The sequence below is a fragment of the Heloderma suspectum genome, chromosome 1 (assembly GCF_057233095.1).
Source record: "Heloderma suspectum isolate Gila_16-S chromosome 1, 16-S_ref, whole genome shotgun sequence".
NCBI lineage: Eukaryota > Metazoa > Chordata > Lepidosauria > Squamata > Helodermatidae > Heloderma > Heloderma suspectum.
Genome location: NC_139458.1, coordinates 75,146,195 through 75,172,681, shown reverse-complemented (window position 1 = coordinate 75,172,681; position 26,487 = coordinate 75,146,195). Strand labels below are relative to the sequence as shown.

The window sequence follows — 26,487 nt, the reverse complement described above, 5'->3', positions numbered from 1 at the left end:
TCTCCGATATGCAGATGATATCACTTTGATGGCTGAAAGCGAGGAGGAGCTGAGGAACCTCATGACGAAGGTGAAAGAAGAAAGTGCAAAAGCTGGGTTGCAGTGAAACCTCAAAAAAACCAAGATTATGGCAACCAGCTTGATTGATAACTGGCAAATAGAGGGAGAAAATGTGGAGGCAGTGACAGACTTTGTCTTTCTAGGTGCAAAGATTACTGCAGATGCTGACTGCAGCCAGGAAATCAGGAGACGTTTACTTCTTGGGAGGACAGCAATGACAAATCTTGATAAAATAGTGAAGAGCAGAGACACCACACTGACAACAAAGGTCCGCATAGTTCAAGCAATGGTATTCCCCGTAGTAACCTATGGCTGCGAGAGCTGGACCATAAGGAAGGCTGAGCGAAGGAAGATGGATGCTTTTGAACTGTGGTGCTGGAGGAAAATTCTGAGAGTGCCTTGGACTGCAAGAAGATCAAACCAGTCCATAGTCCAGGAAATAAAGCCAGACTGCTCACTTGAGGGAAGGATATTAAAGGCAAAACTGAAGTACTTTGGCCACATAATGAGAAGACAGGACACCCTGGAGAAGATGCTGCTGCTAGGGAAAGTGGAAGGCAAAAGGAAGAGGGGCCGACCAAGGGCAAGGTGGATGGATGATATTCTGGAGGTGACGGACTCGACCTTGGGGGAGCTGGGGGTGGCGACGGCCGACAGGAAGCTCTGGCGTGGGCTGGTCCGTGAAGTCACGAAGAGTCGGAAGCGACTGACCGAATAAACAACAAACAAATGTCCCATTGGATTTACATCTCACCCAAGGAGATGTCTTGAAGGAGTGTCTTACCAAATTCGTTATGTGGTCCTCTATATTCTTTGTTGCAGAAGCACAAATCAAAATGAATATTTTAAGATAAAACAGTTGTCTCTGCAACATGGAGTCTTCCAGCCTGTTATAAATTGGGGAAGCTCAATACTTTGATTGAAAAGGGCCTTGGTGGTGAATATTTTCTAAGGGAAGTATTCCTGAAGGGCAGGTTGAGGTCCTTGAAATTCCAGCAGTATCATCACTCCAGGCATTTTCTGCAGTGTGTGTGTGTGTAGAGGGGAGAGGGAATTTTGCAGCACAATTATGTCTTCTAACATGGCAAAGACAACTACTTTTAAACTACTGAGAGGCACTGGAACATCAGCTCTTGTAAACAATAAGTTTTAAATTAATGGCAAACAAGTGACCTTTTCTGGATGAGAGTTATTGAATATCTTATTATTTTTCCTAAAGGACTGATTGGGAGCCAACTTTGAGGAGTGTTGTGGGGTTTTTTTCAAGCTTGCTTTTAAAATAATTTGTGGTGATTGTAGTCCTTTCATAGGGCCCGAGTTGCATGATGAGCGCTGATAAAACCTCATAACCAGTTGTTTGAGTGGAAGATACTTTTTTTTTTATATAACTTTAGATACATGTTTATAATTGCACTTATATGATGGATGGGTAGAGATACCAGGCATTTAATTGTCTAGATAGTTGCTTAGGTTAGATGGGTTTTGTCTGGGTATCCAATACAATCCTTCATTGAAGTGCTTATTTAAAACAAAGAAATACAGGGTGAAACAGAAAAGAATTTAAAGCTACTGACTATAGAATCACAGAAATCTGATACCTATGCGTCACTTAATTATCTGTTTTGGTGGTCTTTAGAATCACAGGGGTCTCTGGTGCTTCTCAATTTGAAGCCAAGAAGTGCAGCACGTTATTATGGTAGCTTCTGTGGAATGTGGGAGAGTGTTTTCCACAGCTGAGAGTCCATGATATGTTGGCAGAAACTGTTGTAAATCATAAAAGCTTTCATCCGTTTTCTTAATCTAGACCCCATTTTCTCCCAGTGTTTATTTTATTTTAAAGCTTCTTCTGCCATCACATTGGTTTATCTATCTTTTACATCGTAATTGCTTATAACTGTCCCTCGGAATTTACTAGCTACTCCCACCTCTAGTACACTCCTTCTAACTGTACTTATTTTCTTATGTGTTCTTGTACAATCTCATGTGTTATTACAGCCTTAAATCCTGTTGTTAATTGTACCCATGTTGTGAATACCCTATGTTCTGAAATATGTTCTTTCTGTTAGTCAACATAAGTAAGGCTGCTTTCCTGTTCTAAACTTATGTCAGCTGCAGTCCTTTAGAATTTGGTGTAAGTTCCCTGTGCTGATAGATATAGGAAATCTGCTGTCTGCAGGGATCTAGTGCTGGTCTAAAGTCAGAGATATGTCAGTGTAATGTTATGCTGGCATATCTTGGACATGAGTGCAACTCCGGTGATGCAGGCCTTATTTCATATTGATGGGCAGGTATAAATTTATAAAATAACTAAGAATAAAAATAAAATTCAGCTGGTGCGAAGGGCTGAAAAAGGGTGGTGACAGGGGCATGTTGGGATAGGAGTGGGCTTAGTCTACATCCTAAAATCTTGTGCTGGTGTAACATTATGCGGACAAAATAGGTGGTGTAAATAACCTCTCCCACTGAACTCTGAAGAGAGTCAAAACAGTGTCCCTTCTGTTTTTCCAACACTGCTGCAAAAGAGTATAGGATTCTAACCAAATCTGCAGCCATTCACAGCACACTCATAGAGGTGTATATTACCCCATTAATCGGATGATAGGACGTGTGGCATGGGACCTTCTCTCTGGCCTCATGTCATGCAGACTTAGATCAAATAAGGGGGAATGTTGGAGCTATGGAGAAGAGGTGCTTTGTCAGACAGCCTGGCCTCAGAAAGTATACAGGCTGAATGTGATTCTAGCTGTTCCTTTATGCAGAGATGGGCATGGCCTACAAGTCCCATCAGCCATAGCAGCATAATGAATGGTGAGGGATGATGGGAGTTGTGGGCCAAAACATGTGGAGGGCTACAAGTTGCCCACCCCTACTTTATGGAGTTGCTAGTTGTCCCATTCTAGTGGGATGCTGAACAGGCAATTAAGTATTGGTGAAGCCATACCAACATTGGGATGAAGCACTCTACTGTCTGTCATGCAGCTTTCAAGGGAAGATGAACCCTACAGGGACAAGATTAACTTTATCAACCTGTACAAAACTCACTCCATCTCTGATGCTGTTCAATAAAAGCTTTCACTTTGTTACAGTTGTTGCTTCTTTGCTGATGACATTTTGCAGCTAAGGGAACAATCCTATGGCCCCTAGACAGCATCTGAGGGGCTTTAGGATAGTTCGGATTCCCAGATCCGAGGTGAGAGACAGCGCTCTGACCTCAGAGCTGGCAATTGGAGCTCTGACTTCCCTCCCTCTTGCAGCCAGTGCGAAAAGAACTGTGCTGGCTACTCTCTGAGGTTGGGAAAGCAACCTTGGAGGATGAAGGAAGGGGGCATTTCGGTGGGAGGAGAGGAGACTGGAGAGGCCAGGATATGAACTATCCTGAGGTCTCTCTGGCCTCCTTCCCTCCCCATCAGAGACGCTTTTGGTAGATGGGCAAAAATGCTCATCTAGTGAAAATGCAGGGTGGGAGGACGGGCAGGCAAATATCGCCTTCCCTGCTCCTCCTGCCCTGCATAGAATGACTGTCAGCCTCCGAATTTAGAGGCTTCCAGTCATCACCATAGGATTGTGCCCTAAGGACCTTTTCCCTCCTCTACTATTTCTTCCTCATTGCAGCTGTACTCAGGATGGGAGCCTGGGAGGGACTGAACTGCTACTAAAGCTTAGAGTCTGTTACTGCTCCATGCTTTGCCAACTGGCCAGTCCAGGGTATCAAACAAAAGAGCATATGAGAGGTGTTGCTAGATGAGATAACGGGATAATGGGCTGGTTGGCACAAATCAACCTGGTTGTGTGGAGGCCAATTAGTCCATGCAGTGGTACCTATGATTGGCTCAGACGCTGCACTCACAGGTGTGGCTGTATCTGGGGATTCATCCCACCCTTTTCTAGCAGAGATCACATTTGTTTTTTTAAAAAACATTTTATATTTTTAAGTGTTTGTATGGCATCTTAGGGCGCAATCCTATGCGGATAGTCTCCTGCTTCCAAACTCAGAGGCAACCAGCTATCCAATGCAGGGTGGGTTGACCACGGAGGGGATCTTCTCCTCTGTGCTCCAGCTGCCCTTCATTTGTGCTAGACGACTAATTTCGGCTGTCTAGCCAGGGCACCGTGGGGGGGTGGGGGAGGGGATGTCGCATAGGAAGCATTGTAACAGCACTTCCAGCGTCCCCTCCCCACCCCCAGGGACGCCCCCTTTTCAGCCGCTCCGTGTTGCTGTTATGAGCACGGAGCCGGGGACAAACCACACTGCCTATGAGGTGGCGGGGGAGGGGCCAGGGAGTCAGTTTTCTGGGAACTGACCTTGGAGCTTTGGCTCTGAGCTCAGTTCCCAGAAAATGAAAAATACTATGGCTGTCTAGACACTGTTTAGCGGCCATAGGATTGTGTCCTTAGTCTTTTAACGTCTTGTAATCTGCCCAGAGAACACTGGTTATTGGGCGGATTAAAAATATAATAAAAAATGAAAAAATTTTCACCTTCTGCGTGTAAAACCAGTGCTGTTTCGGAGGAGAGCCTCATACATCCTCCTCCTTATACTACCCTCTTAGTTCTGGTGTATATGGATGGGTCTGTGGGCTGGTGGAGGACAAATCCCCACGGCTGGGTGGTTAGAGAGTGCTCTATAGAATCTGGAATGTGGGTTGTAGTCCTATATGCTTCCTCTCTTTTATCTTTGAGAGTAAATTTTCTCTACTATCTACCATTTCCATAGTAGGGATTCAACCTGCCCCCTTTCCTATTCAGTGTTCAATGCAGTGAGCTAGCAGGGGTTGCTTCTATAAAAGTGCAGTTGTAGCTTCCCTTGTTGCTTGTCCCAGTGTCTCTCTTTCCCTGCTTGACTAAAGGCTCCTCCTCCTCCAGTGGGGTTTGCTTCCCCGGTGGGCCCTGAAATCATTGTTTTCTTGTGCAGGCCTTCTCCTAAGAGAGCTATTTGGGTGTTGTGCTATACTGCCTGTCCTCCTTCTCTTTGCACTGTGTAGGCAAAAGGGTGATTATTAGTGCTCTGTGTGCGATAGTAGTATATTGTGGTGTCGCCCTGATACTGTGTAAGGGTTGGCGTAGTTGATGTGTGGCTGATTTGGGAGGGATGTTGCCTCATCACTCTGCAATGGGTCTGTTCCAGAAGTGTTGCCATGGATGCTGGAGGAATGGCTGTCAGAGTCCCTATATTCTTTATAGTTTGTACTGCTGTTGTTTTCAATGTTGCTGCCTGGGAGTGCATAGGAACCTGACTAATCTATGCTGACATTACATTGGTGTAAGCAGGCCACCGGTATGGTGATATTATAGGATTGCCTAACCTGTATCTGTGAACACTGGTCTCCGTCATGTATCTGATAGGAATAGTCATTGGTTTGGAGTTAAGAGTAGTTCTTTTTGTCTTCAGGCAATCAATTGCCTGTGTTTGCCAAGTCTGTTCTGAAAAAAGAAAAAAAGGCTACAATGGAGCTCAGTTTTCTTCCTTCTCGCTTCAATATACGCCTACACTATTGTTCCCCCCCCCATTCTACAAGTGGTTTTTATCACTTTCTCTGCTGTGTAGGCGGCTTTCCGTGTCATACTTGAACTTTGTAAGAAATTTAAACCCTTTTTGTACAGATCTATAATTTAACATTAAAGAAAAAGAAAATGGAGGAGCTGTGTTTAGAATTGTGATGCATTTCAGTTCTAGCCAAAAGGATTATAAATTGCAGCTCTGACAAAATGAAAAGAAAAGGATTATCTTAACATTCTTATGCAGATATATATTATCTGAGGTCTTTTAAATGCCGTCATTGGGTTCTGCCTGTGCAAACTATCATTTCCCCCCCATGCAAAACTGCTATGAAAATATAGGCAGGGCAAGGAAAAGAAGAGGAGTTTGTATTCTTAGAGCCTGAGCTTCAGATTTGGTGAACTCTTTCAATCTAGCAGCTGAAACGTCATTTTAAACTAAGCCACAATTGTTTTACTAAATCCAAAATACTATAAACGTTTCCGGGTTTTGAGTTAATTTAAACATCTTAGGTGGTGGTCATTACATGCTCATTTTTATTATAACCAATGATATAAACTGTCTGAGCCATCTGGATTTGTTTTCCTTAAATATGTTCTGTAGACTATAGATGCACATGGCTTGGCTTCTCCTATTGTCTGTAAGTGGTGCACTTGATTGTAGTCTCTTCCTAGATTCATAATCTTGCTCTTTTTTGCACCATTTGTGCATTTAGCTCTCCAACAGCAGTGCAAGAAATTATGATGATCCCGCCTCTCTTTGCATATAGAGGGTCACATTTGGCCAGCTTCATGTTCTGGCTTGTCCAGTTTAGGGAGTCAGCAAGGCCAGTTGGTTTTATGAGTGTGCTGTGTCTCTGTCACACGCAGTAATGACCCTGTCAAACTTTTTTTCTCTGAACAAACTTTTCCAGGAAGCAGTTGTGTATTGTTTGCCTCTTTCTTTCTTCTTGTAAATGCTGAATTGCTGATCAACTTTGTTGCTAAATAGGATGCCATTGCCTAGCTTGGGTTGCACGCCACTATCCTGTTCCATCTGGCTTTTCACAAACCCCTACCTGTTGAACAGTATTGATTGGTCCATGTCACCAGAGGGGTGGAACTCTTCTGAAATTACTGATAGAACCTATCCCTTTTTACAATATCCTAGGACAAAAATGTTGTGTCTTAACTAGATTCAGAGAGACTTTTTTCATGTTTAAATGTCTAGTGATTATGTTTTCCCAATTGTAAATCTCATCCTCCTCCCCCCATTACATAATGTGCATATAGTTTTAAACTGGCAACTTGGGGCCCTCCAGATGTTTTGGCCTACAACTTCCATCAGCCATAGCCAGCATAGCAAATGGTGAGGGATGATGGGAGTTGTAGGCCAAAACATTTGGAAGACCATAAGTTGCCCACCCCCATTTAAATGCTTGGTACCTATCTGTGTGCAGAAATGCTTTGTATTATCCTTTAGAGTTCTTTTGGGGTTATAGGAGAAATCGAAGCATCTCCAAATGCATAGAGGGTGAAAAGAGAGCCTATTGGAGGTGGTGGTAATCAATAGCTACCATTTTAATAATTGTTTATGAGTTTTTTAATTTTAAGTAGGAACTGTGTGGAGGAGGAGGAGGAACCCTTTACTGTAGCGTATCCCATGGCCAGTTACCACAATATGAAGGAAAAGCCCCCAGGTCAGGAGTGGGCAGAAAGTAGATCTCCAGATGTTTTGGACTTCAACTCCCAGAAGCCTCTGTCAGCATGGAATGCTGAGAGTTAAGGTCTAAAACATCTGAGTACTACCTTCTGCCCACCTTATTATTCCCCTGCTAGTCCCCAAAATGTATTTCTATTCTTTAACCATAAAACTTACACCCTCTGTTGAGGGTGAAAGTGGAGAGTGCAAAAGCTGGTTTGAAACTCAACATTAAAAAAACGAAGATCATGGCATCTGGCCCCATCACTTCCTGGCATATAGAAGGGGAAGAAATGGAAGCAGTGACAGATTTTACTTTCTTGGGCTCCAAGATCACCGCAGACGGTGACTGTAGCCATGAAATTAAAAGATGCTTGCTCCTTGGGAGGAAAGCTATGGCAAACCTAGACGGCATAGTAAGAAGCAGAGACATCACCTTGCCAACAAAGATTTGTATAATCAAAGCTATGGTTTTCCCAGTAGCAACGTATGGCTGTGAGAGCTGTACTATAAGGAAGGCTGAGCGCCGAAGAATGGATGCTTTCGAACTGTGGTGCTGGAGAAGACTCTTACGAGTCCCCTGGACTGCAAGGAGGTCAAATCAGTCCATCCTAAAGGAAATCAACCCTGAGTGCTCATTGGAAGGACAGATACTGAAACTGAAGCTCCAATATTTTGGCCACCTAATGCGAAGAGAAAACTCCCTGGAAAAGACCCTGATGCTGGGAAAGACTGAAGGCAAAAGGAGAAGGGGACGGCAGAGGATGAGATGGCTAGATAGCATCACCGATGCAATGAATATGGACTTGAGCACACTCTGGGAGAGAGCGCAGGACAGGAAGGCCTGGTGTGCTATGGTCCATGGAGTCATGAAGAGGCGGACACGACTGAACGACTGAACAACAACAAGCTGAGCATAGGCACGGGACAAATCAAATTAGAGGTCAATATAGTACAAAACTAAGATATGATAAATGTTATTAAAACAATGTAACTTCAGAAATTATCATTACTGTTTCTTTAATTATCATTATCATGTAATTATTATCATTCTTTATCATTACCGATTCTTTAATAAAAAACTTTAATGGGGTTATTGTTTCCATCAGAATCTGGCAATGGACACTTTAGTTCCTCTCCCTAACCAACCATAGGCCAGTTCCCTGATCAAGCTTCAACCCACTCATAGGCCAGGTAATGAGTGCTTGATCAGCAATCCTCTCTCTGGTAGAATTTGGCTACAAACTGGAATCTTAAGACTGTTCACCAGGCTTTTTCTGAAGTCTTCAGTCTCATCCAGCAGCGGCTCTGTCTTCAAACCACCACCACCTGACACTCAGGCCTCAGCTCTTTCCGCTTCTCCAGGAGTCTTCCTCTCTTATCTTGGAGGCATTCTTCAGCTTCTGCCTCACATGCTGCCAGATTGGCTTCCTGGTCTTGAGGCTGCTCTTCTTACTGGCTGGTCTTCCTCAGGCTCACAGCCTCTTGCAAAGACACCCTTGAGGACTCTCCATAGAACTCCTCGACTAATTACTCTAGATGCCTCTCCACAGCTCCTTATTCATTCTAGTCAAAATCCTCCAGCTTATCAGCTTTATTGTGGCCAACTTTCCCTCATCCCATCTTCTTTCAAATCCAGGACCAATAAACACCTTTAGAATGTTCAAATACCTACCAATTTGGATTCTACCTTCCCTTAAATACGGCCAGAACCTTGCTTCATATCACCTCTTAGTCACAATAACAGTTAACTGTTAAGCTACTAGCAGGTTTACCAGGTAAACAACTCTTCCCCAACCTGGTGTCCTCTAGATGTGTTGGTCTGCAAGTCTCATAATACCCAGCCAGCATAGCTAAAGGTCATGCTGGCTACAAATTATGGGAGCTGCGGTTTAACACATCTGGAGGCACCAGGTTGGGGAACACTGATAAACACTGTATCTCTCCTCAGGCTCAATTCCAGAGTATAAGCCACACATTTTTCCTTTCACAGTTAACCCCTTCATACTTTAATCCTTGTTTCAAAATAATACAGTTGAACGTTTTAAACTTTTACCTCAGGTAAATATAGTTTCTTCACAGGATGCAAGCCATGGAAAGATATTAAAACCCCTGTTTGGCTACAGCTTCTCCCAGGAATACTGTCTGTGTTCCCTTGCTCCCATGCTATAAGTTGGCACACCTTACATCACCTGGGCAGCAACAGCCATAGGTACTGCTGCACCACTGCTTAGGTGCAGCACCATGGAAAGAGTTTGGGGGGAGGAGGGGACAGGGAAGTAGTCACAGGTAGGTCGGGTATTGTGCACATGCTTGTGCTACCAAGCCCTACAATTTGTGTCTGGGCTTGGTAGCCAACTGTTTGCTTGGTTTCTTTTACTACCCAGCCATGAAGTCCAATCCTATCACAATAGTAACTGCAACAGTGAGATGATTTCTAGACTAATTGACTGTCTAGTCAGAACCATGGGCCAACACTATTATGACTTCATGTGTTGGATTTTGTTTCTACTGATAAATGCACGTTCTTTTTTGTGGTCTCTGTGCATCACACACATGGGCTCTGCGCCTGTGTGGAGACTCGTTTGGGAAAACTACTAAGCTGAACCAGTTTTTTGGTGGGAACCCCTCTCCCACTGTCCGTGGTATATATAGTGTGGGTTCCCATCTTCCCCTCAGTTCTTTTTTTACTGTCTTGGCGTTACTTTGTGGGGAACTTCTTTGACATTCTTGTCAAGCTGTTTCTTCTGTCTTTCTCTTGTCTTCTTGCCTTTTTCTTCCTTTATCTTTTTTCTTCTTTATCTGAACTAGAGAAAGAGTGAGAGAGAGAGAAAAGGAGAACGCTGGGAGAGCGTCATTCGCCTCAGAGGCAACGTGTTTTTCTTCCGGCTTATGGTCCATAAGCTTCTGTTCAGAAAGTGCACGGCTTGTGGCAGTAAGGTGCCTTCTTTGGATGGTCACTCTTTATGCCTAATCTGTTTGGGAGAATCCCATAAAGTTGAATCTTGCCACCACTGCCAGTTGTTATCGAAGCAGGCTTGCAAGAATAGAGCAGATCGACTAAAAGCGATCCTTTGGCAACGGGCCCTTTAGGCGGTTGATATGCCTAAGGCCCAAACACCTCAAGAACAGCCTGCCATTGCTCCTTGCACAAGTGCAAAAGGAGCGGTTTCTGCGGCTCAATCTTCCCCTCTGTTAACCACAGAGCCGTTTTGAGTAGACCCACCTATGCCGGGAAGGAACCTAACTATTTCGGTGGCTAAAAAACTTTCAAAAAAGGCAAAACGCTCCAAATCGACGGCGGACACACCAGAGAAAAAGAGGAGAAAGAAAATCTCTAAACAGCAGGAGAAAGAGCGGGATGCTCCTCCTCTACTTGATTCTCCCATCCGTGTTGTGGCCCCTTCCATACAGGCTGTGACTTTGGATCCGGCCTCCCCGGTCTCGGAGGGTGAGTTGAGGGACACACCAACCCCACCATCCCGCCCAGCTCAGACAGCCAGGGAATGGAGATCTAGGTCTCCAACACCACGCCGTTACGATATACACTCATCTCGGAATCATCCGACACTCTCGCCTCAGCAGCTTCCTTGATACCGATCTCCAGATTGATACCATACGGACCATCGGCATGGACAATATGACTGCGATCACTCCCGCTCTCCATCCCGTGATTGGGATCGTCTTTCTGCTTCGTTGTCTCCTCCCCATGGACTGCAACATGATGCGGACTGGAGACTTAGGAGGAATCGCAACCTTTTTCAGGATCACTCTCATTACTTAGGAGCTACTTCTCCGTCATATACTCGATTTCAACCTGAACAAGGACCGCGGTTCGAAATGCACGATGCTTTCTGTCCCCCTCCTCCAGTACCGAGACGTTCTACGCCTCTGACGCTACACCAATCCTGTCGGGACCTTCAAGTCCCACCTTCTCCAGTTCCACCTCACAGTACCACTGATGTGCCACAGCAACATTCCCCCTCACCGGAATCCGGTGAGGACTATCAGTCCGACTCTTCTTCCTATTCTTCGGTTCCCCCGTTGATCTCATCCCCAGACAATGTGGTTGGGACACAAGATAGAGCCTCGCCTTCCGAGGATATGGGACACTTTTCTGAGCAAGTGCTTAGAATGGCACAATCGTTGGGCATCGAGGTGCAACAACCTCCACAACAACTCCACGATCCGGTGTTTGATGCCGTCACGGCAGACATGTCCACCCTGGTGGCCATTCCCTTTCTCCCAGCTCTGCTGAGTACAGTGCAACAGACATGGAAAATGCCCTCATCCTTGACCTCGATGTCCAAGAGGCTAGAATGGATGTACAGAGTTCAAGAGATGGACTCGTCTTTCCTCTTTGCACATCCAAAACTGAACTCAATAATTGTAGAGTCTGCTCAAGGCCACTTTCAAAAAACACATGCCTCACGTGTTTATAAGGAGGGCTGTAAACTCAATCTTGTTGGCTCCGCCTCTACTCTTCAGCAGCGTTGGGACTTCGGATTTCAAACTACCAGGCAATGATGGCTAGGTATCAATTGTTCCTTTGGGAAAAAATGGATTCCCTTATCGCGTACCTTCCTGAGGATCAACGCGAGTTAGCAAGAATGTTTCATGTGGAAGCATTCAAACTATTCCATCAGCAGATCAGTACTGCCTGTCATCAGGCAGACTGCAATGCCAAAGTGATGATGGGCTCCATTGCCCTAAGGCGATATGCTTGGCTCTGTTCTGGAGCCTAAACTTTAGAAGCTTGCTCTAGAATAGAGGATCTACTTTTCAACGGCGCGGGTTTATTCAGTGTGAAAACGGACGAGCAAATGGACTCTGTGCAAAAATCCAGAACAACTGCTCATAAAATAAGTATTGGCCAAGCCCAGCGACGACAATACCACATCCCTTATCGTCAGTGCTGCTGGTACCGACAACACCAGACCGGTGCCCATAGACAACCTGGGGATCGAGCACCCAGATACCCACAGCAGCAGCAACAGCAACAGAGGAAAAGTTATCCCTTTCCCAAGTTTCAGCAAAAGGTGAAGGGCGATGGATTATCTAAACGTCATATTTGACTCCAGTCCTTTTCCCCTGCATACTGACCTTTACAAACTACCCTTTGGAGATCTCCTGAGCAAATTTTACTTGACTTGGATGAGAGTGACGTCAGGCAACTGGGTGCTAACTATTGTCCATCGAAGATACAAAATAGAATTCAACACACTCCCATCTCTGGGTTCACTGTGGACCACCCTACTCTCGAAGGTCTTTCAGGAGGAAACACAGTCTCTCCTAAGGAAAGATGCTATCCAGCGCATTCATCCAAACCTTGGTATGGAGGGGTTTTTCTCCAGGTACTTCACTGTACCAAAACGGGATGGAGGCCTCCGACCCATTCTAGATCTTCGGGACCTGAAAAAATTTGTTGCTCCCAAGAGATTCAGAATGACAACCTAGCCACGATTCTCCCACTCCTCCGAAAGGGTTCATGGTTCTCCACGGTTGACCTCAAGGATGCGTATTTCCACATAGTGATAAAGCACTCACACAGAAAATTTCTCCACTTTGCAATTGGTACAGAACTCTTCCAGTTCAGCATTTTGCCGTGCTGTCTCTCAACAGCCCCCCGTGTATTCACTAAGGGTATGGCTGTGGTTTGCGCTTACCTCTGCCTCAAGGGTGTCGAGATCTATCCCTACCTCGACAATTGGCTGTTAGTGGACTCCTCTTGGGAAGCCCTATTGCGTGCTATTATAGTCATTCTGAATCTCCTTCGGGCAGTGGGACTAAGGATCAACAGGGAGGAATCCTGTCTGACCCCCACACAAACAGTTGAATCCATAGGGGCCATCCTCAATTCCAAAACTGGCTGGGCGTACCTTCCTGCAACTCACGTCAAAAACCTGGTAGAACATGCCACTTCGATATTCTTCGACAGTCGTGCCAAAGCACGTGACATTCAATGCCTACTAGGTCATATGGCAGTGACAGTATCAGTTGTGAAATGGGCCCAGCTGCAGATGAGGCCCCTGCAAAATTGGTTCATTCAAACCTTCGGCTTGACCAGCAACCCCATCCTCATCACACTTACAGTACCGGAGGAGGTCGCTTTCAGCCTGAAGTGGTGGATGAATCCCAAACATCTGACCTAAGGGATGCCATTTCTTCCCGCTCCTCCATCCAGGGTCCTGACCACAGATGCTTCCTTACTGGGTTGGGGAGCACATTGCGGACCTCTATGAACACAGGGTCTCTGGTCATCCACAGAAACAATCTACCACATAAAATTTTCTGGAGCTGATGGCAGTCTGGAAAGCCCTCTGTGTCTTCGAACCATACCTTCGGCACTGACACATCCAGATCCTCACGAACAACACCACATTTCTATGGTACCTAAACAAACAAGGAGGAACATGCTCCTCCTGTTTCCTTTCTCTCACTCTGGACATTTACAGCTGGGTAGTTACAAGGGGTATTCGTCTGACTGCTCTCCATATGGCGGGAGAAGACAATCTTTTGGCAGACTCCCTCAGTTGCCTTCTCCGGTGCTCACACGAATGGCAGCTGGCCAAGGTAACTCTACAGCTGATTTTCAGACAATGGGGTCAACCTGAGATTGATCTCTTCACGACTCCAGCAAACACGGCCTGCAGACAATTCCAGGGCGGGAGTCGATCCAGGATCGCTAGGCGATGCCTTTTTCCTGGAATGGAAGGACCGCCTATTCTACCTCTTTCCTCTGTTTCTGCTCCTCATGAGGGTGATCTTAAAAATCAGTCAGGAAGCCACGAACTGCATCCGAATCGTCCCATGGTGGCCCAGACTACCTTGGTTCAAAACACTGAGGGATCTGTCGCAGGGGCATTGCCTACCGCTCCCACAAATAGACAACTTAATTTCTTGAGGCCAAGGTCGAATTCTTCACCCCGATCTCCATACCTTGAAGCTCACAGCGTGGAGGATCCAGTGCCCGGAGACCGCTCCACACCAATCCCAGCAACAGTACAGGCTATTCTAAATGCGGCAAGAAAGCCATCGACGCGCTGCTCCTACTCACCTAAATGGGCTTCATTTGTGAAGTTTGTGACTGACAACAATTGTAATCCTAATATCTGTTCCCTTACGGATATTTTATGTTTTCTCCAACATTTATACTGAAATATTTTTCCATAAGAGTATATGCCTCAGCGATTTCTGTGATGAGGGGCAACATAGAAGCGTGCTCCATCTTCAGCCACCCCTTATACAAACAATTCTTATGGGGACTTAGAAACTTGGCTCTCCCCATGAGACCTCATCCTTCAATGGGACTTGTCGCTAGTGCTCAACAGCCTGACATCTACGCCATTTGAACCTCTTGCTACCGTGGATTTGAGGCTGCTTTCTTGGAAGGTTGCCTTCTTGGTAGTGATTACAACCTCGAGAAGGGTGAGTGAGCTCTCTGCCTTACGAATAGACTCGCCTTGCACCATTTTTTACAAGGAAAAGGTGGTACTCAGGTCGGACCTAGCTTTCCTCCCTAAAGTGGTGACGGACTTCCATGTGAATCAGCCAGTTGTCCTCCCTGCTTTCTTTCCCTCTCTGACTTCTGATTTGGAGAAGAGACTGCACACTTTAGATGTTGAGAGAGCCCTGGCCTTTTATAAATCACGGACTGAGTCTTTCCGTAAGTCACAACGATTATTCCTGTTATGGAGGACATAACAAAGGCTTTCTAGTTTCCTCCCAGGGACTAGCCTCCTGGATAGTACAGACTATTAGTTTAGCATACCACCTCTCAGGGAAGGAGTTACCGCCTCGAATCCGAGCATATCTGAAAAGGGGAGTGTTGACTTCCACGACCTTTACAAGAGGTGTGCCTCTGGTGGACTTGTGTAAAGTGGCTACCTGGTCTAAGCCTTCTACTTTTATAAGGCACTATAGACTACATGTTCAGGCCCAAGCAGACTGTGCCTTTAGCAGGGCTGTGCTCTCATTGGAACTGCAATGAGACACCAACCCACCTCCGGTAAGTCAGCTTGTTATTCGCCCATGTGTGTGACGCACAGAGACCACGAAGAAGAAAGACAGGTTGCTTACGTGTAACTGTAGTTCTTCAAGTGGTCATCCGTCCATCCACACAACCCTCCCACCATCCCCACTTCGGTGTCAATGTGATTATTGGTACCGAGGTGTTTTTTCTCCTTGGGACCCGGACTGCTTTGCAGTCTTAAGGAACTGAGGGGAAGGTGGGAACCCACACTATATATACCATGGATGGTGGGGGAGGGGTTCCCGCCAAAAAACTGGTTCAGCTTTGAAGTTTTCCCAAACGAGTCTCCGCGCAGGCACAGAGCCCATATGTGGGAATGCACAGATGACCACCTGAAGAACTACAGTTACAGGTAAGCAACCTGTCTTTGCATCGTTTTTGAGCTTTTTATAACTGTGCATTAACTATTAAAAAGAGCCACTAAAATGCTTAGTTTAAATTCTTGTTCAAGATAATTTATTACAAACATGAAGGAGAAATGGCAAGTTTTCCAAGAACAATGCGTTCTGTGGCTTTAATACTAACATATTTTTGTGTACAGAGTTTTCATAGACTGGAGTCTACTTTATCAGTTTTTCAAAACTGGCGGAGGGGCATAATTTATGCATTCACATGGACCCAGGTTTAATCCCTGGTATCTCTAGTTAAAAAAATCTCAAGTAATAAGGTCCTGAGATCTATTGCCAGTGAAAGTAGACAGTGGTCCGATTCGCAATCTCAACAACTCTGGGTTTGTTGTCCTGCTGTGAGCGGTAATGGCTAAACAACCCAGGATGCTCAGTTCCTGGGTTGTTTCCTGTGATATGTGAACCAGAAGCTTTGGTTTGTCTTTCACCTGACAAGCCAGAGTTGGAGCTCAGCGGGCACCAGCATGCTTACTTGTTCACAGCAACCCAAGTTTTTCAAAACCTGGATTGTGATATGTGAACTGAGCCACTGCTAGGCTAGACCACTAGCAATACTGGGCTAAGTGGCATAACCTTTCTCCTGGCCCAGCCAGCTGAACTCTTGAGTTCAAAAGCCTCTGTGTTTGAAGCTCCACCCGTTGCCTCAACCTTAGTACCTTTGCTGCCAGGGAAGACATAACAGCACAACCTACTTCCTGCTTTAGTTCATGGGTTGCAAAGAGCCTTTTTCTCCTGCTGCTGCCAATGTCCTAGCAGCCCAATCCCACATAGAACTAAGCCTACCCAAGCCCATTGAAAGCCCTTTTTTCCTGCTGCCACAGCAAGATACTCTGCTTTTTGCTTCTGTTTGGAAGTATACCACCTGGCCTTAGAGCTATTCTTTATCTCTAGTTTACAAGACTTAAATTTAAATATAGCACTATGTGGATACCACACCTTTGTCATTCCTGTAATGAATTCACTATTGCTAGATTTATCAAATCATTTTATATTTAAGTTGTCACCCTTAATTCACCTCCTGATTTAGGCTCAGATCCAAAAAAATATTAGTGGTGCTCTGCCTGTGCAGGAGACCTTTTTCAGTCTCTCCTTACTGCAACCCCCCAAAGCCTTTTCTGATGGTTGGAGACCCTTTGGAACAATGTGAAATGTGGCACAGGGAGATGCATTAGGAGATGGGGAACCAGCAGGAATCAGGGGCACCTTGCACGAGCAAAGTGTCTTTCCTCTTCAAGAAGATGCTTTTGGAATTGCTCAGTAAGTAGAAATTTAGATGTAGGAATAAATACTTTTTCTCTGCTTGAGATTTAAATACAGAATGTGTCAGGTAACATAGATCCTGAACTTTTAAACAAGGTATTTGCCTTTCTGTTGGGAAATGTGTTATTGTCTGTCCTTTGTGCTAAATGAATTATTTCATGCAAAATACTGCATGTATCTAGGGAGCACCAAATAGTACATAAGAACGGTCCTGATGAATCAGACCAAGGGTCCTAATAGTCCAGAACCCTGTCTCCAAGAATGGATAGAGGCAAAATGATTCTGGGAAGCCCATAAGCAGGTCATAAAGACAACATCCTTCCTCCTTTGTTTGTCCTCAGGAACTAGTACTCAAGAGTAGTGATGGGGACAGTTCAGAATTGGGGGGCGGGGGAGGAGAATATGCATATGCATGTACATTTGGAAAGCTTTAGCCTGTTATGAGCTGAATCCAGCCTCTTCCAAACTGAGGTGTGGGTAATTGAGTTAGCCCTGTTTGTCAGTCCCTCTTCTTCCAAATTGAGATGTGGGTAATGGAGTTAGCCCTGTTCGTCAGTCCCTCTTCATCTTGCACAGTCACCACCACCAACAAACCCTTGAGAAGGGAAGGAGGTAGAAGCACATTCCAAGGAACCAGAGGCTTCCTTGGAAATGAACTTGGGCATTTCCTGCTGCGGAGCATGGGGTTCCTCTGCCTCCCAATATAGTTCCCTGACAGAAAATGATGCTGCTGAGCAAGGAATGACCACTTCTGTCTCTAGAGAGCCCTCCCTGCCACCAGTTACCCTCTTCCCTTTCTCAAGGACATTGTCATGGATCAGGACCCTGACCCCTCATCCTGAGATGATTCAGACCCCTTGTCCTCAGAGAAAGGGGTTCCAGAGTTAATGGCTCAGGGACAAGGCATTGATACAAAATGGCATCCTGAGGTTTCCACCTCCCTGGGACCTAGTTCTCCAGAAAAAGCCCAGAGGCCAACTCCCCTGCTTCCAGACAAGGTTGTATTACCATCCTCAGACTCTGAGGACTAAGACCATGAGTAAACTAACGTGCCACAGCCACGTCATCACATTCTGAGATTGCTAAAACAGGCCAGGCCCCTTTAAGAGACAAAGCTTCAGTAGAGCATGGAGGCGGGGCCAACCAGCCTAAATCCAGCAACACTTCTGTTTAAACCTCAGTCTTGTTCAGCTCCTTGTTGGAGCTAGGGATGGTGTGGGTGCCAGATTTTGTCCGGGAATCCGGCGGATCCTACCCTGCCTGCACCCCCGAGCCCTGCTCGCCAAGCCCCTGCCCGCGTTTGCCTCCTGCCTGTGCTCGGCAAGCAGCCCACACTCACCCCGGTGGCCTTGTTGAGTTCTGCAGTCGCCATTTTTTGAAAAATAAAATGTTAATCACTAAAATTGCCATATTTGCGCATGTGTGAAAATGCACATTTTTGCGAATGCACATGTTTGCGTATGTGGGGAAATGCACATTTTGTGAAAATACACGTTTGCACGCGCAAATGTGCAAAATGCACATTTTTGTGCATACACAAATATGCGCATTTTTGCAGTCACCATTTTATTTTTCAAAAAATTATGATTGTGGAGCTCGACAAGGCTGCCAAGGTGAGTGCGGGCTGCTTGCCAAGTGTGGGAGGGGCTTGAGTACGGTCTGAGGACCAGCGAGCTGGGGAAGGAGCTGGGCGGGCACCAGGAGAACCCAGACGAGGGTGGTTCTCACATACCTAGTTGGAACATCATACAGACAACACTGTCTAGTTTCCTGGCCCAACACCACTCAGAGCTTTTTGTGGTGCTGATTTCTTTTTGTCTTGCTTCCTGAGAATCCTGATCAGGCTCTCCCTGATCCATAGCAGAACCCTGCAATCCAAGCCACGTGATAAAGCATAATCAGAACCCATAACCTGAAACAGTACAGATATACCTTCTTATTGGCTAGGAAGTGTGTGTATGCTTTTCCATTTGTTTTGTTTTTTGGAGCTTTCCCACCAAGATCTGGAAATCTGAGTTGTTTTTCAGGCATTCATCAGAAAAGCTCTGAAAATGGATTCCACATCAAGCCAAGCGAAGTTTGCCCATCACTAATTCAGAATCCTACTGCCTCTGAGCTTGGAGGTTCTATTTAGCTACCATGGTTAATCATCATTCACCACAAACTTTATCTGCTATGGATTAGATCCAAAGGTACCCGTGCATGTGGAAGTAGTGTTCTGCTCAGTGATGGACACTGTTTTACACCTCATGATAGATTAGTGTACAAAGAAAGTGAAATTAAATCCAAGGTGGTGTTCTGCTTACACAAGATCATGCATTCTTCTGTGGAAACACGAGAACTTCTGTAGCATCCACCTACTATAACACTAGCTAACTGAACTCTTGTGCAAGTGTTTGTGGCTTATGGAGGTGACTATTTTCCTTCTGCTCATGAATTTGTCTAATCCTCTTTAAACACCAAATTAAGCTAGTGGCCATCACCACATCTTGTGGTAGCAAATTCCCCAAGGTCATTTTGAATTTTGTGACGAAATACTTTCTCTTCAGTTCTGATTCTGCTGCCAAACAAATTCCTTGGGTGACCCTGAATTATGCAAGAGGGAGAAGCTTTCTTTTTCTCCAATTTCTCCATACCATGAATAATTTTAAAAACCTCTATCATATCCTTGGTTATCTGTCATATTTCTAAATTAAAAAGCTCGAAATGTAGAGCCTTTTTTCACAGCAAAATTGCCCTTGATAATTTTGTTGCCTTTTCTGCATCCCTGGCCCCAGCTCTGATACTCTTTTTTAGATGGGGCATCAGAACTGTAGACGGCATTCGAAATGCAGAGCACTGTACATTTATATAAAGGAATTATGATACCAACCATTTTTTTTAAAACTCTACTTCCTAATAACCTCTAGCATGGAATTTACCTTTTTTTATTGCTGTGAACAGTCTACTCTGCTCTAGTTGAGAGTTTCAAGCCTTCAATCACACATTTTCATGATTCTTTAAATGTAAGGAACACATATGATTTAGCGCTGGTTTCCCTTTGTCCTAAATTCACCTGATTTGAGGGCCTTGCCTGATTTGCAGTGGCATTGAGGGTGAACCTCAGGTTGAAAGGAAGGCGGGTGGCATGGACTGAGGCTTCTCCCCCTTTTTTCTTCCCCCCCATTTAAAACCTTCTACCCTTCCATATCACTGAGCTTTTAAATGGTTAAAGAAAGGGGAAAGAGGAATAAGCCCCTCCCTCAAAACTGTTTTGGGTCGAGTGGCAGCTCTCAATTCGCCATGTGCGAAAGGGGTGGCAAATTGGGGGACGGTCCACCCTTAATAATACATATTTTCGTTTAGTAATTCTCACCCTTCTGTATGATGTCTGACATGTTCTAAAATTATGGAAAAAATGTTTCTCCAAATCTTTTTCAGGCACGTAATGTTTTGAATATGCAAGATAACACAGACCTTTGGTTCTGCAACCAGAAATTAGTAAGTACATGCATGCGTCTTCATATGACCACTGATACTTTAGGCTCTGAAAAACAATTTTTTTCTAGTGTTGGCCTTAGATTAAGGCCTCAGATTTATTTCCTCAATCATTTTAACAATGACATTTTAAAATATATTTGCATATCTAAACCCTCAAGTGCCTTTTTGCGTATATTGAAGGAAGTGTGAGAACTTAGAATTTAAGAAACAAATGCTACCATTCCTTGTCATATTTAGTAATTCTTTTTCATTCCCTATTACAGATGCTTTAAATGGGGGTGTTTCTAGGCACAAACCCCAAATATTTCCCAGACCTCTCAGTGTCTCTTGGTGCCAATGGAAAGGTTTTTTTCCCTTTAGCTTAATTGCCGTGGGGGGAGCTTAGGGGGTACAGCTGGGGAGGGAAGGGCTAACCCACCCTTCCCTGTACACTCTTATCCACCCTGAAAATCACCCTCCTCCCTTTGTACCAATAAAGCTTAGGAAAAACCCTCCATCAGTGCCAATTCAGGTTTCTTTTAAACTTAATTTAGAAGTGCTGTGTGGGAGGGATTTTTGGTGAGGGGTTACAGTTAGGCGGAAGGGTTAACTCTCCCCTTCCCTCCCTTAGTGCTGTGACCCCCCTGAAAATTGTCCCCTGCCTGGCAGTTAAGCTTAGAAAAAGCCTTCTAGTGGTATCAGTGGAAGCCTTATTGGTTTGCTGGGAGCAATTTTCCTCTGGGAGAGAAAGAAAGAGAGAGAAGTGGGGGAAAGAACAGATATAGATGAGTGGGGGAGAGAGAAAAATGTGTTCATTGCCCTCCTAAAAGGTTAAATAATTTGAGCAGGAAGTCCTTTTCCAGGTACTCCCAGGTGTGTGTTAGAGCATGGTAATATATAGATTTGTGTGAGGCTGTTCACACAACACAACAGCCCACCGTGGGTTATTTAAACGCATGGTGAGGCTGCCGCGCATAACCCACACTTGCCAGGTTTGCACAACATGACAACCCCCAAGTGGGGGTTACACATGCAGCCTGGCAGCTATGGGCTCATCATGGGTTAAATAATCCACGGCGAACTGTGGCATGTTATCTCAACTCAGTCTGTTTGTGTATGACCTCTCTTGATGTTAGTGTGTCTCCCTGCCCTGCATTCTGTCACCCAGAGAGGTGGTACTAAGTGTGGAACTTCCTGTGCTGCTCTGCTTGTGTTTTCCTCGGTTTATGTCTACATCTGTTTGTTGGGGATGGTGGTGGTGGGGGGAGTCACAAGTCTCTACCATATTGAGAGACTACCCCAGAAACAGCAGAGCAGCGTAAGGGAGAGAGCCATCCTTCCACCACCCCCAACTCTGCCTCGTTCCTTTTTTCTTTCCGGTCTCCCTCTGTCTTCTCCATGCTGCCAAGTCCTTGCTCCATCCTTCCTCTCTGTATGATCCACATCTGGAGACCTTCCCCCTTTTTGCTTGCTTCCTACCCATCTTCCACCTTCCACCCTCCTCAACTACTCTTCTTCCTAATCTCACTGGCCCCTATTTCTCTACCTCCTGTACCCTACTCCCTAGTCCTCACTCCTCCCACCAGCCACCCAGCACTTTGAGCCCCCACCCCCAACAGAATCTTGCAACACTTTGTTCTATTTTGAATTTCATTTATGGAGGTAATTATGATTGATGAGTGAGGTAATAAATTGAAGTGGAAATGATTCAGTTTCGGAGCAGGATCTGGTTGGGAATTGGGAAGACTTTACTTTCATGCCTCACATCTTTCCCAAGCAGATATATAGCAAAAAACTTCAGGATGAGAACTAGCCCTGGTCTCTCCCTCTTAGCCAAACTGGTAGCTTAAGCCCAGCAGCCAGGGTTCAGATTCCTCTCAGGCCAAGACACAAAGGAATTCCCCCATTTTTACATTCTTCATCCAGCCTAGTCCCCTGACCACACCAGTATCCACTCACATGATCAGTTGATCATCTCTGTCAGCCGAGTGGGTCATGTGAGTCTTCTATAGGTCAGCTCACCATTTGTTTTTCCAGTGTATGGGTTTCAGTAAAACAGTTATCTTGGCAAGCTTGTTTTATGGCATGCATTTCTGTCATCTTAATGTACAGCTGTACAGTAAATAATGATTTTTTTCTCTGACATTTGGGTCTAAGGAATGTAATTTGACTTGTAACACTTCTCCCTGAGCACATTAGAGTTTAATATTTGGGCGGGAGGAGGCCTCTTGTATGGGCTCTTACCCTTACTTCTCTTGTAAAGTATGTATTCTGTAATTCAGAATTGTTTCCATGTGCACAACACTATTTTGTCCTATATAGCTCGTTTTAATTTTCCTTTGTTTTAATCTGAGTCTGTGGGGCTGTTTGTGTGGCATGGGGTGCAAACCAAGTCAATGTAAGACTAGATCACTAGGTACAATAGAGCATATCCTGTTGCTTGCTCCACAAAATCTAATTATCAATTATGGTTATTTACTTAAAACAATTGTTTGTATATTTAGAAATATAGGGCTCTGGGGGGATGTTAATTCATGATGACGGTGAAATATCCACAGCGTTTGTTCTGTTTTTTAGGCAGCCAGACTTGTTTGCAGACTGATGTTTCATTTTTCACTCCTATGTTTCATTTCCTTTTGTTGTGCTTTCAATCAATGTTTTTTCCATTATCAATGTAAGATCGCACTGCAGGAAAGGGATGCTTCTGAAAAATGTGATCATATCTTGAGTATTTCTACAAAGTGGAATAAAAATATTGGCAGCATGCCTCTCCTTTAGAAAGCAGTCTGTTGAGTATTGTGCGTGCGTGCGTGCGAGAGAGAGAGAGAAGAGACAGAGACAGAGACAGAGAGAAATCAGGAATATAATTAGCTCTAGCAAAGGATATGGTGATACACAGACCTTCCTTTCCCAGCGGTACCAACCCGTACTTAAAATACCAGGTATGAACAGTATGGAGAGAGTCAAGAAAAGGATTATTTTCTCTCTGCCGGGAGTCTTGAACTTGGGTCTCTCTGGGAGCACCTTGCTCCTTTATCTACCTCCTCATCCTTCTAGCCCAACTTTTCTCAACCTGGTGTTCTCCAGATGTTTTAGACTGCAACTCACATCATACCTGACCACTGGTCATGCTGGCTGGGGTGATGAGAGTTGCAGCCCAAAACATTTAGTTACATACTACATTTCTGTGCCGCCCAATAGCAAAGCTCTTGGGGGGCACCAGGTTTGAGAAGGCTGTTCTAGACTACATGCCTCCTGGGGCTAAATAGGGCCAATCGTCCCTTATCCTGCATCCCCCTTTTCTGTGTGGTTGGTCCCAGTTCTAACTTGTCTATGTAGAACTTCCTTTCTCTTGCTGCTGTTGTCTATGAATATAGCATATTATGTTCATTGCTGCTATATTACAAAGTGTTCATTTGTTTCTTGCCTTGCTTCCTGCTGAGCCTTGATCTTCATTTTTGGCTGCCTTCATTTTTTGGTTTGCCTAGTAGGAACTGATAGCTGCCTGTTTTAGTTGAACAGTGAGCATGCGCAGGAAGTTTTTGGTATGTGTGTGTCCTTGCAGAAGCACTAGTCCCAACTGGTATATGATGCATTCGTTTTCAGAGCTTATCCAGATGTATAAACATAAGGCATCCAAAATGTTTTCCCTACATGATATACAGTCAGGGCCAGAAATATTGGAACAAGGATAACTGTTTTGGCAGTTGGCCTCTGTACACCACCACATTGAAGTTGAAAGGAAACACACCCAGATGGGAGCGAAGTCAGGACTTTCAGCTGTAATTGAAGGGGTGTGACAAAAGTGGGGCACCAACCAATCTGGAAGTAGAGCCAGTGGCATACCCCCCCATTGTTGGTGGCTCATAAGTAATGGAACAAACCAACATCATTTCAAACTTAAGGATCACCTTTAATACCTGGATGAAAATCCTTTGCAGTCAATGACTGCCTGAAGTCTGGAACCCATGGACATGAGCAAATGCTGAGTTTCCTCCCTCGAGATGCTTTGCCAGGCCTTTACTGCAGCTGCCTTCAGCTGCTGCTTGTTTGTGGGTCTTTCTGCCTTCAGTCTTGTCTTCAGTAAGTGAAAAGCATGCTCTATTGGGTTGAGATCAGGTGATGGACTTGGCCATTGAAGAACATCCCACTTCTTTGCCTTGAGAAACTCTTGGGTAGCTTTTGCTGTATGTTTTGGGTCATTATCCATCTGCAATATGAAGCGGCATCCTATCAGTTTGGTGGCATTCAGCTGAATCTGAGCAGAAAGTATAGCCCTATACACTTCAGGATTCATCCTGCTGCTTTGATCAGCAGTCAGGTCATCAAACAACACCAGTGACCCGGCTACATTGGCAGCCATACATGCCCATGCCATAACACTGCCTCCACCATGTTTGACAGATGATGTGGTATGCTTTGGATCATGAGCTGTTCCTTTCCTTCTCCATACTTTTCTCTTCCCATCTTTCTGGTGCAAGTTAATCTTGGTTTCATCAGTCCAAGGAATCTTATTCCAGAACTGGGCAGGCTTTTTTAGGTGTTTGCTGGCAAAGGCTAATCTGGCCTGTCTGTTCTTGAGCGTTACCAGTGGTTTGCACCTTGTTGTGAAGCCTCTGTAATTATATTCATAAAGCTGTCTCTTGACTGTAGATGTTGACAATGACATGCCTACGTCTTCAAGAGCGTTCTTGACCTGGCTAGATGTTGTGAAAGGGTTCCTCTTCACCATGAGCAGAATTCTGCGGTCATCCACTTTAGTTGTCTTCCGTGGTCTTCCAGGCCTTTTGCTGTTGCTGAGCTTGCCAGTTAAGTCCTTCTTTTTCAGGATGTTCCAAACTGTTGTGTTGGCCACTCCCAATGTTTTTGCTATCTCCCTGATGGGTTTATGTTGTTTCCTCAGCCTAATGATGGCCTCCTTCACACTCATGGACACCTCTTTGGACCTCATGTTGGGAGTTCCAGTGAACAGCTACCAAATGCAAATGTAACACATAGAGCCACCTCCAGGCCTTTTATCTGCTTGACTGGTCATGGGGTTCCCAGGAAACAGGCCACCCCTGACCATGCAGCTGCTTGTCAGCCATTCGTTCCATTACTTATGAGCCACCAACGGTGGGTATGTGTGTATGCCACTGGCTGTACTTCCTGAATGGTTGGTGCCCCACTTTTGTCAAACCCCTTGCATTACAACTGAAAGTCCTGACTTTGCTCCCATCTGGGTGTGTTTCCTTTCAACTTCAATGTGGTGGTGTACAGAGGCCAACTGCCAAAACAGTTATCCTTGTGCCAATATTTCTGGCCCTGACTGTAGCACAGCTTGCAAACGAAGGGGCAAAATCCTTTACATTGTGGGTTTCCAGACTTCAGAGCAACTTTTCATACCCTGGTGAAATGAAGGTTAATGAGGTTCCAAAAGAAGGTTAATCCCTTTGAAAGTTAAGCTGTATGCTTCCCCATTTCAGTGCTGACAGGGAAAACGGTGATTTAGGCTTCTCCCTTCCTTCTGACGGAACTCCAGGCCTGTTTCAGTGCCTGATTTCTATCTTTTAAAAAAGTGCACAGTCCTAGCAACAATAACCTTTCCTAGCTTTTATGTAGCTAGGAAGATAGGCCTATTGGTATGCTGCATTTACAAAATCTGCTGTGTATCCATCCTAAGTACATTATGCTTTCATTTCAGATGGAAGATAGTAAAGAAACACAATTTTGCTTAAATCCTAGGCAGTGCATTCAAATGGGAGATAAATGAACTTCCATGCATTGTGTTGTGGTTGGAATTTTTATTGCAAAAATATATCAGCATGTATCTTTGTGTGTCGTTGTCCGTCCATCCCCCCCCCCCCCCCCCGTACACACACAAAAGTGCCAATGTGAGAGAGAATTCTCTTGGCAAAATAGCAGGCACAGATATTTTAAAAATACACAGTACAAATCTTGCCTATCCTTTCTGGTGATAAAACACCATGCAATAACCATGGGAACATAAAATTTAGCTAGCATGTATGGTCTTTATTATAGAAGAAAGCAGTTATCTTTTCAAGTTTGGATCCCGCCCTCCTGCCTCAAAATTAAAAAGATAAACTTTATTG

At 44.9% G+C, this 26,487-nt stretch overlaps 1 protein-coding gene across 6 annotated transcripts in view; it reads left to right on the top strand.

Annotated features, from left to right (window-relative positions):
- SIPA1L1 (signal induced proliferation associated 1 like 1) overlaps positions 1-26,487 on the top strand; it is a 257,448-nt gene that overhangs the window by 74,498 nt on the left and 156,463 nt on the right. For all 6 annotated transcript variants that reach the window (XM_084847797.1, XM_084847839.1, XM_084847824.1 and 3 more), the window contains one exon: positions 20,357-20,416. The gene's annotated coding sequence lies outside the window, so the exon portion shown is untranslated. The remainder of the gene's footprint in view (positions 1-20,356; positions 20,417-26,487) is intronic.